Consider the following 21,124-nt stretch of genomic DNA (forward strand, 5'->3'; position numbering starts at 1 on the left):
CCCAAAATATAGGCATAGGTAGCATGATCAGTGTTAGAATGGTGATTCGATAACCAATGGTCTAAGAATGAAATGGCGACCATTAACTTCAAAGCAATAGGGTGGCTAGAAGTTTTGCATTCGCACGTCATAGTTCAATTGTCAGTTTCCTGAGTAAGAAACAAAACGGGGAGCAAGGAATGAACTGTGATGGCAAGAAGTATCACAAGTATCAAGAATTTTTAAGAGGTGGTGAAATTCTCACGACATTCCTGACATAAAAGATGGTAATACTCCAAGGTAAAGAAGAACAAATGCTTGATAGCAAGGAACTCAAGGTACTACATGAAACATGAACAAGTTTGTGTTGGAGGGAGGGCAATAAAGTGGCCGATGATAACACAAATAATCGACGGGCAAGGATGGTATTTCTTATCAAGAATTCGATAGATATCTCGAAAGAACCCAGAATGTTGATGATGATCATGACACCATTGTCGAGAGATTTCATGAAGATGTAATCGATCAGCGATGACATCAAGTCAAAGGAATGATGAAGCCAAAGGTTATTGGAACCATAGATACGACACAAACTCGAAATCAAGCTTGTTGTTTGAGGTGAAACCATAAGACAAGGAAGATCGACGTAAGCTTAGCTCATCATGGAAAGTTGTGCTCTGGGAATAAGGACCAGGTAGCACAGTTTAATCTTTAACATGACGATGATGATGTAGCCAATCGGCTGGGAATGACATCAATGAGTACAACTCGCAGGTAATAAGGATTACAAAGAGTAGTTGAACCGTAGGGAGGAATTGATTCAGTTGTCGGTGTTTCGAGTGACAAACAACTCAAAACCCGAAGAAAATTGGAATCAGCGAGAAATAATAGTTGATGAAGAACTCACAAGAAGTTACGTAGTTCAGTGATATTCTCGGGATACCAGAGTGTAATACTCGATGGTACGGCAGAGTAGACGGTGGACACGTGAAATGATCTGGAGAAGAGAAGTAAGACAAGTACTTCATCTTGTCTGAGAAATGGAATCAAAGGAGAACAATCATGGTTGGAACCGCAGACTAAGGCATAGCCTAGTGGTTGGAAGGGGCTGATGCCTTCCCACCCACCCAGGTTCAAGGCATGGTACTTACAATTTGGGGTTGTTGCACCAATTATACTGTAGGGGGTTCCCTTACCGTCTTTCTATAAAAAAAAATCATGGTTGGAACCATGGCAAAGGACCAAACATGGATACTAGATGAACTTATATCAGGGAAATAGTTAGTATTACAAGAAGTTTCCATGATAGGATCTACATCGTGTCCATGGGCATGAACACAAGTTCAAGGTCGACTCCCACTTCTTCAATGTATAACCTGCCATTCACCTCTCGCTTTTCGAAAATGACATTCATTGTTGAAAGTTTTACTTGGTGCAATACCAGATAAGTATGACCCGTGAAATCATTCGGGTTCACACAGATTAAGGAAGGCATAGGTTCAACCCATCAAGGCATCGTAGAAACATATACCATAAACTTCAGGAGTAAATAATACAAGCTCAGAAGTACAACATGGTCGACAAATCAAAGGATACAACTTACCAAAGCCATTATGTATCTGAGGAAAGGCTCACAAGCTTATTGAATATGAACGACATTGTCGGATAAAATCCGACAAAGGGTCTGGTGGTCCACAAGGGATCTGATGTGAGCATCGGTACTCAACCTAAGGAAGAAGGAATGCAAGGAAATCAGATTATAGAAATAACTGACTAACTCAAGCTCAAATGCAAAGGAATTATTAATTCCAAGACAAGGGGTCAGAAGCAATGCTCTGATTAGGGATGGATAAGATGAATAGCCTTAGGGGTACAATCGACAACTATTTGATTGGTCGAGATCCAGCTCATGTTTAAAATGGCATCTGAGTTGGAAGAAAGAATTCTAAGATTCTCCTGAGGATTGCAAGCAATCGCAACATATTGAATCAATGGACTCAAAATTATAATGACAATGGATGCCGACAAGATTAATAGACTTATGGGATTAATCGTAATGCTTGTAAGCAAGAATTTCAAAAGCAATAGGTTGTTGAGGATCTTCGGAAGATCGAATGGCAATTCGAAGACTTCTGTGAAATACATTGATCAACTGAGGATGATCGGATACTCGGTAAGTATGAGAAATTATCCGTAGGGGTATTCAGGTGGTAAAGAAATACAAGGCGGTAGGCACAAAGGATTCTCAGACTATCAAAGAATTTTTCAGGGTATCAAGTAATATCAAGGGCAACTGGGGATGAAGATATGAACGACAAGTGTAAGTAGTTATCCACAAGGATTTATCGATGAAAGAGAATTGCAAAAGCGATGGCAGAAGTCTCGAGAGAACATCATAGACTACAGAATCTTCTGGTGCAGCAGGCGATCATCTGAAATGAGGGGCTCTCCGGGAGAAAGTATTATCGAGAACCTAAAGTTAGATTTAGTAAAACTATTTTAACCCGAATAGAAGAGAGATCAGAGTCCCAGACTATAGACGAGGAATAAAAGATTCTAATACCACCCAAATGGCGACGTGAGCCCATAAGACACACAACCATGTTAGTAAAAAGTTTTGCAATGTCTAGACTCAACTTCGGCCAAGGAGTGTGGAACGGGGTTTCCTACAGGCAGTCGGCTCTGATACCAACTTGTGACACCCCCAATTTGATCGTACACTAATCATACACGCAAATGTGTATGATCAAGATCAAGGACTCACGAGAAGATATCACAACACAACTCTAGACACAAAATAAAATAATACAAGCTTTATATTACAAGCCAGGGGCCTCGAGGGCTCGAATACATAAGCTTGAAAGCACAAGAGTCAGCAGAAGCAATAATATCTGAGTACAGACATAAGTTAAACAAGTTTGCCTTAAGAAGGTTAGCACAAAAGTAGCAATAATCGAAAAGGCGAGGCCTCCTGCCTGGGACCTCCTAACTACTCCTCAAAGCCGAACTCCACATAGAATCATCCTTGGGATCCTATGGCTCCTGGACTCCATCATATGATTGCAATAACCAGGAAAGGGGGAAAAGGAAGTAGCAAAGAAACCGTGAGTACTCATCCAAAGCACTCACAAGCAAGGATCTACACTACATATGCATTGGTATCAATGAAAGGGGTAGTATCTGTGGACTGAACTATAGAATGCCAGAATAAGAGGGGGATAGCTAGTTCTATCGAAGACTACGCTTCTGGCGGCCTCCATCTTGAAGCATATAGAAGAGAGTAGATGGTAAGTTCAACAAGTATCATCGTATAGCATAATCCTACCCGGTGATCCTCTCCTCGTCGCCCTGTTAGAGAGCGATCACCGGGTTGTATCTGGCACTTGGAAGGGTGTGTTTTATTAAGTAACTGGTTCTAGTTGTCATAAGGTCAAGGTACAACTTCGGGTCATCCTTTTACTGAGGGACACGGTTATTCAAATAGATAAACTTCCCTGCAGGGGTGCACCACATTTCCCAACACGCTCGATCCCTTTTGGTCGGACACAATTTTCTGGGTCATGTCCGGCCTCGGAAGATCAACACGTCGCAGCCCCACCTAGGCACAATAGAGAGGTCAGCATGCCGGTCTAAATCCTAAGCGCGCAGGGGTCTGGGCCCATCACCCATTGCACACCTGCATGTTGCGTACACGTCCGGTGAGCAGACCTACCAATCTCCATTACAAAGGAAGTCGCGTTACCCGGTCCAACCCGGCGCGCGCCGCTCAGTCGCTGACGTCACAAAGGCTTCGGCTGATACCACGATGTCGAGTGCCCATAATTGTTCCCGCGTAGTTGGTTAGTGCGTAGAGGCCAGTGGCTAGACTCAGATCAAATACCAAGATCTCATTAAGCGTGTTATCTTGAAGTAACCACGAACGCCGACCAGGGCCAGACCCACCTCTCTCCTAGGTGGTCTCAACCTGCCCTGTCGCTCCGCCTCAAAGTAACAGTCGGGGGCCGTCGAGAACTCAGGCCCACCACTACCTGGATGGAGCCACCTGCCCCTTCAGCCCCCACATCAGAATCACTTACGAGTACTCAACGAGCCGACCCGACTTTAGTCACCACCTGTATAGTATGTATATATGTACAAGTATATACTCGTAATCACCTCCCGAATGATCACGGCCCGATCATATAGCATGGCAGATAGACAAGAATGTAGGGCTACTGATGATAAACTAGCATCCTATACTAAGCATTAGGATTGCACGTAAAGGTAACAATAGTAGTAGCAAGGATAGGCTATGCATCAGGATAGGATAATGGATATCAGTAACATGCTACACTTTTCTAATGCAAGCAGTAGAGACAAGAATAGGAGATATCTGCTGATCAAAGGGGGGGGGGGCTTGCCTTGTTGCTCTGGCAAGAAGGAAGGGTCGTCAACACCGTAGTCGAACTGGGGGTCGCCGGCAGTCTAGGGGTCTACCGGAAAGAAGTAACAGAGGGGAACACAATAAAATAACGAAGCAATCAAAGCATCACAAAGCATAACATGGCAATACGCGGTGCCAGGGTTGAGCTAATGCGGGGATAGGTGATACCGGCGAAAGGGGAAAACATCCGAGAAAATATTCCCGGTGTTTGGCATGTTTGGACAGATGAAACAGAGGTGGATTGTTGCATGTTCGCTATGCTAGGGGCGTGTGGCGGACGAACATATTGCATATTCGGATTCGTCTCGTCGTCCTGAGCAACTTTCACGTACAAAGTATTTTCATCCGAGTTACAGATTATTTTATATTAATGTTCAAAATTTAATCATTTTCTGTGTTTATTTTTAATTCGAGATATTAAATGGGCTAATATGCTAAGTATACACATGTGTGTACCCACCAAAGGCAGACGTGTGGGGCCCCGGTCAAAGTCAACAGTCAAGTATTGACTGGTCAAAAATGTCATTTGGGACCCACTTGTCATTGCCTCAGATATTTTAACTTGATCTATTTATTTCAATCTAACAGTGGTTCGTGCATGCCATTGGCATAGATTAGACTAAATAACCTAACCACTAATTGCTACCTATTCCTAATTAACTAGGGACTCTCACGCACACACTCAACGCACACAGCACGCGCGCACGCATGCTGGCCATGGCCACCAGCAGCAGCAAGCAGCACACGGCAGCGGGAACAATAGGTAGCACCAAACAGCAGCAAAGCGTCAGCAGAAGCAGTGGCTAGGCAGCGGCCGGATGGGCACGCGCGCTGGCGTGCGTGGGCATGCGCCAATGGCAGCAGCCGTGCGTGGGTGCGGGCAGGCACACACGGGGCACAAGATGCTGTGGCCAGGGGCCCGCGAGGTTGCAGCCACGGCGCAAGGCGCGGGCGCGGTCAACGGCGCGAGGGCACGAGCATCTACAGCGCGGGGCCAGCGGAGGTGAGGAACGGGCGACTGCAGGCAGGCAGCAGCGGCAGAAGTGGCAGTCAATGGCGGGCATAGCGCGACCAAGGCGTGGACTAGACGAGGAAAGGGCGCAGTCAGGACTCACGGACGCGGAGCTCCGGCGGTCCGGCCATGGCAGCCGAACAACGGGGGCGGCAGCTAAATGGTGATGGAACGAGCAGGGTAAAGGGGAATCCGGAGGATGGGCTCACCGCGGTGCGGATGACGAGCTCGGGGAGGCTGGCGACGGGCCGGAGAGGCGGTGGTGATGTCGAGATGCGGCGGTCAGAGGAAGAAGAAGAAGACTGCGTCGGCTTCGGGGAGGAAGGAGACGGTGTAGGCGTCGCTGCGCAACTCCACCGGTTGGCCTCGGTCGTGTGGAGGACGAGGGAGACACCGAGGAGGCCATAGGACAGCTCGACGAGGCCCAGGGAGGGCGTTGGCCATGGCCACAGTGGAGTGACGGCGGTGGCAGCGCTCGGTGGATCTGGAGAAGGGGGAAGGGAATGGTGTGGGGGCGAGTGGAGGAGACACTACAACAAAACAGACTTTAAGTAACACAATCATGTAACACATAGAAAAATGTATGACAAGGAAAATTACAGTAACACGTAATTTTTGTTGAACGACAACCAGTAACACACACTGTAACAGGCCCCAAAATGTGTTACAGAGATATTATTATAGTAACATATAAGTATGTGTTGGTACCAATATGTTACATAAATTTCAAACCAGTAGCATGTAAATATGTGTTGGTGCAGTATGTTACGAATTTTTAGTTATAGTGACACATAATCATGTGTTGATATAGTGTTACAAGCTCTAATATAGGGGGAAATAGAATAACTAAAATCAAGCGCATATATAGATCACCTACACCTTGACACATAGTTCCCACGTCTTAATATTATTTTTCTATAAATATGTTTTTGTTTTGGTAATAGAGTTTTCATTCTTTGGTCAATATGATATGAAAAAACAATACAATTTGGTTGTAAAGATCAAACTATTTCAATATGGTTGTAGTGAATATTCTATTAACCATATTTTTACATGAATTATATGTTGACTCAGCGACCATAAAAGCCAAATGCACAATTTAAAATGACCATATAAAATTAAGTATTTGACGACAATACTCACGAAGGAGTGGAAGACAACAACAAATGACAGCTTAACTTTTGAACATGGTTTTCGAAACTTGACCAAACCAACGGTTAGAACAGAAAAAACCGAAACCAAGGCATCATCCAATATTTTAGGTAAGTCAGTCTTTTAACAAAAAATAGTGAAATGTCAAAAAAATCATGTGTAAACTAGGAATTGAACCATTATCCTTGAGCCAAGTAATGCCCAATGGCCCAATACCAAATGGGCTTGCTGCAATTTGTGATTTAATAATGGATTACAACCAATAATAAGTGATTCCCCTAAAAAACAATAATAAGTGATTCATTTGGTGAGAGGTCAATTTTTTAGATAAGTAACTTAAATATTCTGTATTTTTCTCACTATTGAATCACTTTGTGCATTTTAAAACCGAACCAACAAATATAATGAAAATAAACCGAACCAATTTTTTTTACGGTTTTTATAGTTTCTAGTTTCAGTATGGTATTAACTTCCATAAGGTTTTGTTTTCTGTTTTTATGGTATACAACAAAAAAACAAACGGTTAGCCGAATTCAGTGAAGTAAAAAATATATTTATATTTCTTCAGGCGAATAACCATACTTAGTCAGTTTTATCTTCAAAACACTAAACATATCCATAACTAATAAGGCATGAATCCATGCATACATATATAGTCATATATGGTTTGTATAAGAAGAAAACGGTAATATAGTACTAATTTGCAATCTAGTAGATAGACCAGTGCATTACCAGCATGAAACATAGACAAGAAAGTTGTTCACGTGCTGGTCGTACTAATCTGCAATCTAGTAGATAGAGCATGCGAGGGGGCTGAGGCGTCGGAGAGCTGGTGGCCTTATCCTCCTCCCAGCGTCGCCGGCGAGGCGGTCAGGTGGGAGCGCATCCGGGTGCCCGGTCGGAGGAGCAGTGAGAGGAGGGGATCGACTGCGAGTGTGGGGGTTGGGCTGGGCCGGCTCTAGTGGCTTCAGTCCAGGGAACAGGGGGCTTGTTTACCTTTTTTTAATCTTTTCAGCTATTGTTTATTTTTCTTTTACTGTCTATTAGTTTCCTATTTTGTTTTCTAATTAGTTTAGTTTAATTAAATATAAAAATAGTACCTAAATTAGCATTACCAAATATACCACTGCCAATATTATTTTGGCATTTAATTAAAATAGTTTGTAATTTTATAATTCTAGAAAGGCATTTACTTATTTGTTTTAACCAGTGTTTTAATTATTATAGGGCATTAAACCATTTAAAAAAATGTTGGTTCACCACCATAATTAGTTATGGAATATTTGGCTCACTCCAAACATTGTAGTTTTAGTATTTGAAAACTTTTGTGGTTGCTTGATTTTTAATTTGAATTCGAATCGGTTTCGAACTAACGTGAGATTAGTAATAGTACTCGAGGTGACGTGGCATCATTAGCAGAGGTTCACTGTAGCTTAAGTATCTGGGCGTCAGAAAATGTCCCTGCTCATCTTCAGTACAAGGAACATACTGTACTACTATCATACTCCCTCCGTTCGAAAATATATGTCTTGGTAGAGATTTCCACTATGGATCACATACACATGTATCCAGATACATTTTAGAGTGTAGATTCACTCATTTTGCTCCATATGTAGTCCATGGTGGAATCTATACATAGAATTGTATTTAGGAACGGAGAGAGTACATATTAAAGAAGAACGGAAGAGGAACATGGTTAAGAAGAGCAAGCAGATTTTGGATAATAAAATGTTGGTTGCGCAGTGCCCACACATGATGAACCAGAGCGCATTAAGAATGCAACTCCCAGCTGTCTCGACCATTTCAGGCGGTTGGATGAAGATCCTACGTCTCCTAACCCTTCTTGTTCCTCGTATCTGATTCTTCCCATACAGAACACCGCACGGGCCGCCGGTCGGACCACCGGCCCCCACCGCCTGTGTTCCTCCGCCAACCCCACCCCCACCCCCGCCCCAACCCCCACCCGCATCGAGTTTTCTTCATTTGGCGAGGCCCCACAACCACCCGAGCCCCTTCGGTCGCACCGGCAAACTCCGGCGAGCTCTGAAAAATCGACTGACCCAATTTTGAAATTTAGTCTACTATGATTTAACTAGTGTGGAATATAAAAGGGGAAAACCATAAGCATTGGGAGTATGGTGATGAGCGTGCCATGGCGGATCTGAAGGTGCAAACCGGACAAAGGCAACTTCGCAACCAAGACAAGAAATCAGAGTAAAGCAATGGCGATCTATTTTCTTGCTGCGATAAATAAGTTGAGCAGATACGAAAGAGTACCGCCTCTGGTGCGGCGCCGTGTACGCATCTGCTGAGAATTTGACGGTGTTGCGGTAGCGATGGCTGTCGGCAGCGTGGAAGCAGATCTAGGAGGGTAGACGGTGGCGGCGGGGCGCGGTGGATGAGACGATCATAGGAGCGGCACCGACAAGGTGCACGACGGCGGGGATGAAGCGAGAGGACGGGATGTAAGGATCCCGGTCCAAAGCTGTGGATGAGAGAGGTAGATCTCTTGCAATGGACGGCGGTGTTGGGGTATCAGCTCTGGCATGGTGGAGGAGGACGGCGGTGGATGGGGTGGCGGACGGCGGCGGGCAGACGAGGGTGGGTGGAGAGGGTGTTTTGGCGCCCACGGAGTACGAATGGGGAAAATGGAGGTAGAGAGGAAGGGGGAACCATGTATTCAGGGTGCGCTTGTCTCAAATGGGAGGAAATTTACAAACTTAGCCCCCATTTCAAATTTCTACTACATCACAACAACATTAGTCGGTTGGGGATAGGACGGTAATCTCGCATACACCGAATATTTGCCGACAAGAGTTTGTTTTTGGCGCCCACCGTGTATGAATATGAATCGGGGAGGGAGTCGATTTCGGCCGAGGACACACTGTGTTTTGGCACCCACCGTGTATGAATCCCGGTGAGAGGCAGTTACGTCACGTTTGGGTGAAATTACAAACCTACCCCTATCAAAACCTATAGAAATCTAGCAGATGGCTTTGCATCACAGGGATAGGCGGTAGTGATTTCCATCTCGCAGATTTTGGTTTCGGGCGGTTACTGCGACTTTCCCCGCTTCGTTGAAATTTTGCAGAGTGCACGTTTACCGTGCCAACTCAATTCGAATCCCGTTTGTATTCTATTTTTTTGGGAGGGATCCATTTTCAATTGGAATTACATTCTATATACATCATTTTTTTATATATACTTTCAAAAGCACAACAAAGAATTCTGCTCTTTATATGTATAATATGATTTACAAATACAACGATCTCGAAATCTTAAGGTTGAATTCGAAAAAAATTAACCAAATTATGTTCTACTAAAATGTATGGATCAGTAATATCTACATATTAAATAACATAGATGTGCGTGAATTCATATGAGTATGCATGTTTGATAGATCAATTTTGGTTCGAGTATGGATTACATGTATCATCATCTCGAATTCAAATATTTGAATCCCTTTTTTGTTCACTCCTTTCACGCCCATCTCTCTCGCATGCATGCTCCTTCAGGTAGCTATCACTTTCTTTTCTCCAGCTCACCCGCATGCTCACTTCATGTTTCTCCTATCCTCGCAAACATGGTCTCTCGACGTCTCCCTTGAGAAGTGTCACACTCTCCCTATCATTATACATTACACGGTTTTCATTATCTCTCACGTCTCTACTATTCTCTGGTATCACTCGGTACCTAAGCTTTCTTTTTCACCGCCACACACACAGTTTCCACTCGTCTTTCACTTTGTCTTTCTCTCTATGGGATTCCCTCACACACCCTATATGTCTCTACATATGACTCATACCACTAAAATTACTCTCTCTCTCCTGTAGACACAACATTTGTTGTGGTCTCCTTTTCGTCTCCATCCCAGACTGACATTATTCATTTGTTTACCGATCAGACAACCCCGACTACCGTCTCCTCTCTCTCTCTCACAGACACACAATTAACTCCTGCTTCCACTCCCCTTCCCGACTACCGTCTCTCTCTCTCACACAAAACTCTCGCTTTCGCACCCCGACTTGTATTTCTCTCACAAACATTTATCAACTAGCTAGCCTCTCGATAGGTTTATACACCCGTGCACTCGTGCTTCCACCATCGCATACATGTCTCTCTCCCGCTCCTTGTATCTATGTAGATTTTTCTTCCCTTCTTGAGACATGCCCTCTCAATCGTGCACACACACACTATCGCCTCATTTTAAGCTGATACCTATCGCACACACACTCCTTGTGTCTTTGTCACATATGCACTCCATCCTGCTCCACTCTCCCTGTCTCTCTCTCACACATGGGCTTTTTGCAAGAACTAGCAAGATGCCCATGCGTTGCACGGAACATCAAGATGCATTTGTATGAGTAGTTTATATTGTGGGGGAAAAGGATGAACAAGGGAAGGCCTTATTTGCAAATGTGGAGAGGGGTGTCGGTATCTTTTTGCAAAATTTCCATAGTTTCCTTCCTATCCGTCAGATATAGATCGGACGGCCTATATTGCAGGATGGCAGGCACACGATCATCACCGAGTTGGTGATGATGGTGGGCCTGCCATCCTGCAATGTAGGTCGTCCGATTTATATCTGACGGATAGGAAGGAAAATATGGCAATTTAGCCGTACTCTTCACCACATTTACAGATAGGGCCTTCCCTCGTTCATCCTTTTCTCCCACAAGATTTTGATGTTCTGTGCAATGCACGGGCATCTTGCTAGTAAGAGTAGAAATTAGACATATACCACTTCTCGAATCTTGAAACCAACAACATTCCTCCCTTATCTTATCAAAACCGCCAAAGGAATATATTTTGAATGAAACATAACATATTTTTAGTGATATACATATTTCAAAACTAGACTTTTTTTCTATCAAATTGGTGAATATGTATTAATCTACTTTGATCGTGTGGCAATGCATTGGCACATTGCTAGTAGTTATTATAATTTTTTGGACACCAGACAAATGGTGGAGTACATATACGAAGAGAAGAGGCGCACGCACGCAGTTGGCCTCTTGCTGTCTCGCACACATGAGTGTTACATAAAGATGACGTTAACAAATAAACCCTAAAACCCTAGGTGCACGATTGCTGCATTCGCGGGGTACCGGGTACGTGGTGGAGCACCTTTGTATGAATAGTCAGCTCGCGTGATAATTTGATCCGTAGGAGTTGATGGTCGGGACCACAGGTGAACGACTTGGAGCGCGGTGGCTCGCCAGTTGCCACAGATCGAGTAGCCACGTTTAAAATATCATTTTTTAGCAGGGTTAATTTAATCTGCATGCATGACTCTCCTCCCCCCACGCTCCTCGAATCCGTTGTGACCAGCAATTTTTCCACCCCTTCGCTCCCCCGTAATTTACTCCAATAAATATGCCCGCGTAGCTGTTACTTAACTGCAGGTGCATTGGGTCACTAACATATGGGCCCAACAGGGGTCTGGCCCACATATCAGTGCTGCAACTGGACATGGAGTTAAGTCAGTGCAGCTCAGTCCATATATTACGTAGGTGTGCCATTGCTCGCTATAAGTACTGCGCCTCCCATGACATCGCTATCTCCTCCCCCTCCCTCTCACGTCGACCACCATGGCATCGCCCCTCCCAAGCCCTAGGAGCCCCTCACTGCATCATGCGGACGGTCACGCGTCGCCGTTCCGTTCCTCGCCGCCACTAGTCGAGGAGGACGCGTCGGTGTTCCGCTCCTCGCCGCTACGCGATGCGTCGGCGTTCCGCTCCTCTCTGCGACGCGACGCGTCGCCGTTCTGTTCATCACTACCACTAGTCGAGCAGGACGCGTCGGTGTTCCGCTCCTCGCGGCGACGCGTCGAGGTGGACGCGTCGGCATTCCCAATCTCGCCAGCACGCACGCTGGAGGACGCGTCGGCTCCCCGCTACGAGGAGAAGCCGCCCGCCGAGCCCCCCAACGTTGAGGAGCTTTGGAAAGAAATGGATGTCGCCTTGTGGGAGGCTTTGCCTCCAGTAGAGCGCGCCAAAATAGAGGCGGAGAAGAAGGCCGAGGAAGAGAAGCGCACCGCGGAACAAGCTGCCTGGGAGGCCTATGTCTCGTTCAACAGAGTCAGGCAATTGTCTCTGTCACAACCTAGCTAGTCATGCATTAGAGTGTTGCATCATGTTTATTCTTTCATCAGAAACTTGAAATGGGGATGACAGAACCCCCAGTCCCCTCTGAAACCAACTAGGGTTACTAAAATAATTTTTCAATGAACCTGAAATGCCCTTCTAAAATGCCCATCATTTTTGCCTTGGTTCAGAACCTCTGCCAAAAATGGTGCACATTTTCCTAGGCCATCCTAGGGTTTTTGAATTAATTCATAAATATTTGAATTTGGGCATTTAAAATAATATAAAATATTTAAATGCTCAAATATCTCCAAACTAAAATGTTTCATGTTGGAAATAATCCAACTATGGGCCAGGAATAGTTTGGTGATTTTTGAACTTGCCTAGGTATTTTATTAAATTCAACAAAGTTGCAGATATATTAAATAAAAACAGAAACAGAAGAAAAGGGGAAAACTTACCTGGGCTCCTCCACTGTGCGGCCCAGCCAGCTGGCCGGCCCAGCCAGCAGCCGGCCCAGCCCACCACTGCAGCCCTCCGTCGTCTTCCTCCCCTCGCCCCGAAGCTGCTGCGTGCTCGCGCGCGCACGGCCGCGCGGCCACCTCCTGCTTGCCGACGCGCTCCTGGCCGCGTGGACGACTCCCGCAGGCCGTCCCGATCCCCCCTGCTCTCTCTCACTCTCTCCCGGCTCTCCCCTCCTCTCCCTCGCTCTCTCTCTCACACGGCCGAACACCACCGTCGCCGCCGTTCGCCATAGCAGCCATCTCCGACCACCCCTCGCTCCCCCGACTAGCTCAGGAGCTCCGCCTCGACTCCCTCTTCCTCCCCACCGCTCCACAGCTCCCCGGAAGCCCTGCATCGCCGCCACGTCGCCGTTCCCCTCTTCGGGCTCCGATCATCGTCGCCGTCGAATTCGTCGTCACCAGCGCGTCCCCGAGCCCGCTAACCATCCCTGCAGCTCCGCGGTGAGCCCCCGGATCGTTTCCCCCTTCTCCCCTGGTCTCTTTCGACCTCTAGGCCCTAGCCCCACCTTGGCCGAGAGCTCCACGCCGCCGGCGATGTCGCCGTCGTGGCCACGGTCACCATAGCACCCAACCGAGCACACCATCGTGCTCCATACCTCACTAGGAGCACGTAGCGCGCACTAACGCCTCCCCAAGCCCCCTGCAACGTCGATTCCGACCGCACCCGAACTCCGGCCGCCGCAGCCGAGCTCGCCGCCGTCAACTCCGGCCACCCCGAGCCCAACCACCACCACCAATACTCGCGGCTCAACCTCAGCAACACGTAGATGCCTTCCGCCGTCCATTTGGTTGCCGGAATGGCAAAAAGCACTTTCGCCGCCGTCTCGGGCCTCGCCGGCGTCATGTCGCCGGTGGGGTTTGACCTGTCCGACCTGAGGTTTGACCCCCCAGGGTCACTGACGCGTGGGCCCTGTCGGTCAGATGGTTAGATTAGCGCTAACCACTGTTAGTTAACCCCTGACACTGACCAGTGGGCCCCAGCGCCACTAATTAGTAATTAGAATTAATTTAACCCTGTTTAACCCCCCTGTCACTGACGTGTGGGCCCCACACGTCAGGTTTGACTCCAGCCAGCCGCAGTTGACCACTGACGTCATGCTGACGTCATGCTGGCGCAATAATTATAATTTCTGGATTTAAATTAAATCAGGAAATTCCAGAATATTATTTAAACTTCAAAAATTCATAACTTTTATTCTGTAACTCCAAATTGGACAAATTATATATGAAAAATGATCAGAAAAATCCAATCTATCCATCTGTACTATTTTCATGCATGATCAAACAAGTTAAATTGATGTTTTTAACAGAACTAGGAAAAGCACTTTAAAAGGCCATGTTTGAGTTTGTAATTTGAATCTTTGATTCAAATTTGTTCAAACCCTTCTGGTTTTAGTTGCATTAGCCCAACACACTCATATTGCCATGTTTCATGCATGCATCATATTGTTGCATACTGTTTGGTAATGTTTGTGTATCGGTGCTCTCTGCGGCAGGTTCTGTCCCCGAAGAGTACCCTGATTACCCTAACGAAGAACCGTATCAGTGCATCGAACCATCAGGCAAGCAACCAACCATTTGATCATATCGATACAATCCCATGTTCTCGCTCCTGCTCTCTTTTACTGCATTAAGACAACGCGTTTCAAACTGCTGTGTGCTACGATAGTTGAACCCATTTCCTCTGCATGACCTGTCATTGCCACAGTAACTAGATGAAACCCACTAGCATGTGTAGGAGTTGTTTGAGCCATATGTATGTGTTGTTCCTACCTTGCTATGCCTGCTATGCTTAGAGTCGTGTCAGGTCTGGTTCATCTGGGTGATGGGCTAGAGTGAAATGTTTATCTCGGTAATGAGAGTGGTGTGGTGAACACGATTTGGTAAAGGTATCGATGAGAGGCCATGTAGGAGTACATGGTGGGTTGTTTCATTGAAGCCGACCTTAAGCACTAAGATCTGTATGCGTGATTTAAGATACAGCTACTACCATGCATTGGGCCCTGAAATATGACCCCGCTCGACTTCTTATTCACCCTAGCTCTCTGTCCAGGAGTTGCAAGTAGTTTCTGGTGTTTGTAGCCTACTGGAGGCCGTGGACAGCGCTGACCGTAGGGGTGGGCTGTGATGCGGTAGGTACGTGGCACGGTGTACCGAATACCCGTTAGGTATCTCGGGAACCCTGTTCACATCATTCGGGGCCGTATGGGAAACCTCGGCCGGACTCCCTGCGGATGGAACCTGGATAGGCGATAAACCTGGACTGGAGGCTTAGGTGATTAGGTAGGTCGTGGCCGACACCCACGTTGGGCTTCCGCTTGAAGGTTGCCGAGTACATGTCGTGTAAACGACGGTAAGTGGTGAGAGCGTGTATGAAGAAGTACCCCCTGCAGGGTTAACATGATCTATTCGAATAGCCGCGTCCGCGGTAAAGGACTACTTGGTTGCCTATACAGTTCATAGACAAGTAAATGGAAACTGTTAAAAGCCTCAAGATAAGTGTGAGTGCCGAGGATGGCTCTTCCGTGGGAAGACGGAGGTGGATCCTCGGTAGTGTATTGAATTGGTGAGTAGTGGACTCGTGTGCGCAAAATCATTTCAGTTGGAGTATCGTAGGATAGCCTAGCCAAGAGTCAAAGCTGGCTTGCTGCAATAACTCCACCAACCCTTCTTGATACTATGCATGTATGTAGGATCTGATGTAAGTCTTGCTGAGTACCTTTGTACTCATGTTGCTATAATCTACATTTTTACAGAAGACGCTGCAACCCCTTCTGATGGGTTCTATGTAGACGTTGACATCAACGAGTAGGCTAAGGACCCAGGTGGTGACCCTGAGCTTGTGAAGGACCACGTAGTATAGCTAGGCTTTCCAAGCCTCTTTTATCTTACTAGTTGTCTGTACTCAGACAAGTTACTTCCGCTGTTGGTTTGTCTGACTGTATGACTTGTATGTGGGGTCGTGAGACCCGTACCTTTGTGTATGTTATGTATGGCTCACTGAGCCTTAAATAAAGTACTTGTGTCATAGAGTCATGTTGTGATGCTTCGTTGTATTTGCACATATCGAGCATATTGCGTGTATGATTGAAATGCTTGGTATGTGTGGGATCTGACTATCTAGTTGTTTATCTTTAGTAGCCTCTCTTACCGGGAAATGTCTCCTAGTGTTACCGCTGAGCCATGGTAGCTTGCTACTGCTCTGGAACACTTAGGCTGGCCGGCATGTGTCCTTCTTCGTTCCTGTGTCTGTCCCTTCGGGGAAATGTCACGCTTTGAGTACCGGAGTCCTGTTAGCCCGCTACAGCCCGGTTTACCGGAGTCCTGTTAGCCCAGTGCTACAGCCCGGACCCACTTGCTGATGACCGACACGTTCGAAGCTGGGTCATGGATGCCTGTCCCTGTAAGTCTGTGCCACTTTGGGTTTACGACTAGTCATGTCAGCCCGGGCTCTTTATCATATGGATGCTAGCGACACTTTCATATACGCGAGCCAAAAGGCGCAAACGGTCCCGGGAAAAGGTAAGACGACACCCGTGGGGATACCGTGCGTGAGGCCGCAAAGTGATATGAGGTGTTACCAGCTAGATCGATGTGACATCGAGTCGGGGTCCTGACAGCGTTGGTAGCTTTAGTTGCATTAGCCCAACACACTCATATTGCCATGTTTCATGCATGCATCATATTGTTGCACATTGTTTGGTGATGCCTGTGTATCGTTATCCTTTACGACAGGATCTGTCCCCGAGGAGTACCGTGACTACCCTAACGAAGAACCGTATCCGTGCATCGAACCATCAGGCAAGCAACCAACCATTTGATCATATCGATACAATCCCATGTTCTCGCTCCTGCTCTCTTTTACTGCATTAAGACAACACGATTCAAACTGCTGTGTGCTACGGTAGTTGAACCCATTTCCTCTGCATGACCTGTCATTGCCACAGTAACTAGATGAAACCCACTAGCATGTGTAGGAGTTGATTGAGCCATATGTATGTGTTGTTCCTACCTTGCTATGCCTGCTATGCTTAGAGTCGTGTCAGGTCTGGTTCATCTGGGTGATGGGCTAGAGTGAAATGATTATGTCGGTAATGAGAGTGGTGTGGTGAACACGAATTGGTAAAGGTATCGATGAGAGGCCATGTAGGAGTACATGGTGGGTTGTTTCATTGAAGCCGACCTTAAGCACTGAGATCTGTATGTGTGATTTAAGAATCAGCTACTACCATGCATTGGGCCCGAAACCAATGGACCCTCTCGGCTTCTTATTCACCCTAGTTCTCCGTCCAGGAGTTGCAAGTAGTTTCTGGTGTTTGTAGCCTACTGGAGGCCGTGGACAGCGCTGACCGTAGGGGTGGGCTGTGATGCGGTAGGTACGTGGCCGGGTGTACCGAATACCCGTTAGGTATCTCGGGAACCCTGTTCACATCGTTCGGGGCCGTATGGGAAACCTCGGCCGGACTCCCTGCGGATGGAACCTGGATAGGCGATAAACCTGGACTGGAGGCTTAGGTGATTAGGTAGGTCGTGGCCGACACCCACGTTGGGCTTCCGCTTGAAGGTTGCCGAGTACATGCCGTGTAAACGACGGTAAGTGGTGAGAGCGTGTATGAAGAAGTACCCCCTGCAGGGTTAACATGATCTATTCGAATAGCCGCGTCCGCGGTAAAGGACTACTTGGTTGCCTATACAGTTCATAGACAAGTAAATGGAAACTGTTAAAAGCCTCAAGATAAGTGTGAGTGCCGAGGATGGCTCTTCCGTGGGAAGACGGAGGTGGATCCTCGGTAGTGTATTGAATTGGTGAGTAGTGGACTCGTGTGCGCAAAATCATTTCAGTTGGAGTATCGTAGGATAGCCTAGCCAAGAGTCAAAGCTGGCTTGCTGCAATAACTCCACCAACCCTTCTTGATACTATGCATGTATGTAGGATCTGATGTAAGTCTTGCTGAGTACCTTTGTACTCATGTTGCTATAATCTACATTTTTACAGAAGACACTGCAACCCCTTCTGATGGGTTCTATGTAGACGTTGACATCAACGAGTAGGCTAAAGACCCAGGTGGTGACCCTGAGCTTGTGAAGGACCTTGTAGTATAGCCAGGCTTTCCAAGCCTCTTTTGTTTTACTAGTTGTCTGTACTCAGACAAGTTACTTCCGCTGCTGGTTTGTATGACTGTATGACTTGTATGTGGGGTCGTGAGACCCGTACCTTTGTGTATGTTATGTATGGCTCACTGAGCCTTAAATAAAGTACTTGTGTCGTAGAGTCATGTTGTGATGCTTCGTTGTATTTGCACATATCGAGCATATTGTGTGTATGATTGAAATGCTTGGTATGTGTGGGATCTGACTATCTAGTTGTTTATCTTTAGTAGCCTCTCTTACCGGGAAATGTCTCCTAGTGTTACCGCTGAGCCATGGTAGCTTGCTACTGCTCTGGAACACATAGGCTGGCCGGCATGTGTCCTTCTTCGTTCCTGTGTCTGTCCCTTCGGGGAAATGTCACGCTTTGAGTACCGGAGTCCTGTTAGCCCGCTACAGCCCGGTTTACCGGAGTCCTGCTAGCCCAGTGCTACAGCCCGGACCCACTTGCTGATGACCGACACGTTCGAAGCTGGGTCATGGATGCCTGTCCCTGTAAGTCTGTGCCACTTTGGGTTTACGACTAGTCATGTCAGCCCGGGCTCTTTATCATATGGATGCTAGCGACACTATCATATACGTGAGCCAAAAGGCGCAAACGGTCCCGGGAAAAGGTAAGACGACACCCGTGGGGATACCGTGCGTGAGGCCGCAAAGTGATATGAGGTGTTACCAGCTAGATCGATGTGACATCGAGTCGGGGTCCTGACAGTCTCTTTGGCAGAAGGCTCGTGCGAGGGCCGTGAGCATGGCGGAGGACGCCCGTGCCGATGCCCTGAGTGCAGTCGGGCCCAAGCGCCTCATCTACGCTTGGCGGTACGTGGACCGGGTGCACGATTCTAGCGAGGAGGAGTACCTGTTAGCGCCGGATCACCACACCGGTGAGATCGCGCTCGCCAGCCGGCAAGCCGCCAATCAGCACCTCGCGAGTTGCGAGGCTGAGGAAGAGGCGTTGTGTCGACGCGCTGGGAAACGACCATGCACCAGGCCACTCGTGGCATGCCGCAAGCGCTCCTGCGAGCGCCGTGGCTTTTAGGAGGAGTATAATTTTTGTTTCGTAAGGCGATCTCATTAGTTTTGGGACGCAAATGATAAATCCTGAACGTTCAGGAATTTTTAGCATCCTTAATTAAGTATGTAAAAGGGAAAGTTTGGAAACCTTGTGTATTCGTACGCATTTTGCAAGTACGTGCATATAGCACAAACTTTACTATATACTATTGCACTACACGTCTCTCTCGATATATTCTTGCAGACTGTGCTACTCCCTCCGTCCAAGTCAATAAGTCATCTTTGGTTGTGCACCGTGACCAAGGAGGGAAGCCTTATACACCTAGACGGAGGGAGTACGACTATTACTTATGTACTCCCTCCGTCCGGGTTTATTAGGCCTCTCGGCATCACAAGCATGTCCCCTTTTATAAGGCCCTGCGTTGGAAAGGTGCATGCATGCAACCATTTGATTGGTTGTATTGAAAGCTATTGTTGTTGGTGCCATGGCTGAAAAGTTAATACACTTCATGTGTGCTTTTTCATTAGCTGCATGCATGTGAGAGAGTGCATTGGGAGTGGAATGGAAGAATTAATGTGAGCAAATTACTATGTGTCCTGGTCTAAGAGAAGTTGTCTTTAGGCCTAATAAACCCGGACGGAGGGAGTACGTGCAAATGCACGTTTTAACATTACGATGCGGTTTTTCTAAAAGTAGAAAAACAACACTAGTCAAGCTTGTGAAACGATTCAGTGAAAAACAAATGCAAAAATGCTCGTTTGATTGTATACTTTTAGCTTCCTTCTCTATGGTTATTTCTCTATCGTATTTTGTACGGAGTATCTCACTAGTTGGAAAGGCATGCAAATTCCTAAACCGCTTCCTACACCTTGTATCGTATTTTTTGCCTAACAAGTTGTGCCGTGCAATTGGAATTCCAACTTGAGTACTACTACTAGTAGGAGTACCAGGGGCCAGTTCTTTTAGGCTTCTAGATTAGTAATCCCATAACTACTACCTCCGTCCTGGTTTATTGGTCCCCATTGTAATCTGTGTCAAATTTTGATTATAAATTTAACTAATGAAATGTTAGTGCATGTCACATGCACTACCCCATCCGTCTAGGTGAGTAAATCATCTTAGGCTGTGCACCGTGACCAAGGAGGAGGAGAAAACGAGAAACATTAATGTTTATTTGCTAATTAATAGTATTGCATGCAATGAACTAACCACTTCATGTCGTGTTTGATATCTCAATTCATTAAAAGCATGCACACTCTTTATCTCTTATTGGTTGATATGTCAAGAAACAAGAAGCGAGGTACAAGTTAATGCACTGCGCCTAAGTGTTTTGGGATTATTTGGTTTTCGTAAGATGACTTACACACCTAGACGGAGGGATTAAAATGGTGAGGAATAAACTAGTTAAATCTTTGGTCAAAATTTAGCACAAATTACAATGGTGAGGAATAAACCAGGACAGAGTAGTAGTTTAGAAGCCCAAATAAATGAGTGAGGAGCCTTATTGTTACTCTCCTCTGTGACTAGTCTTGTGGGAAAAGCTGGGGAAGCCGCCAAAAGAACTGGCCCTAGGAGTAGTAGCTAGGGATCGAGTGTGCGAGATGAACCGGAGAAAGTAAATGCAGAGAGATGAAATGCAAAAAAGACGGAGGGATGTGATGGTTGCTTGTCCGTTTATTTTACCAGGCCACTTATTACTGGGAGTGGTTGGGTTTTGTGATATGACGGCTTTACTATCGTGCCACGAGCGGGGTGAGAGGTGAGACTCCCATGCAGTGCCGCCCTCTA

The sequence above is a fragment of the Triticum dicoccoides genome, chromosome 6A, assembly GCF_002162155.2.
Source record: "Triticum dicoccoides isolate Atlit2015 ecotype Zavitan chromosome 6A, WEW_v2.0, whole genome shotgun sequence".
Classification (NCBI taxonomy): Eukaryota; Viridiplantae; Streptophyta; class Magnoliopsida; order Poales; family Poaceae; genus Triticum; species Triticum dicoccoides.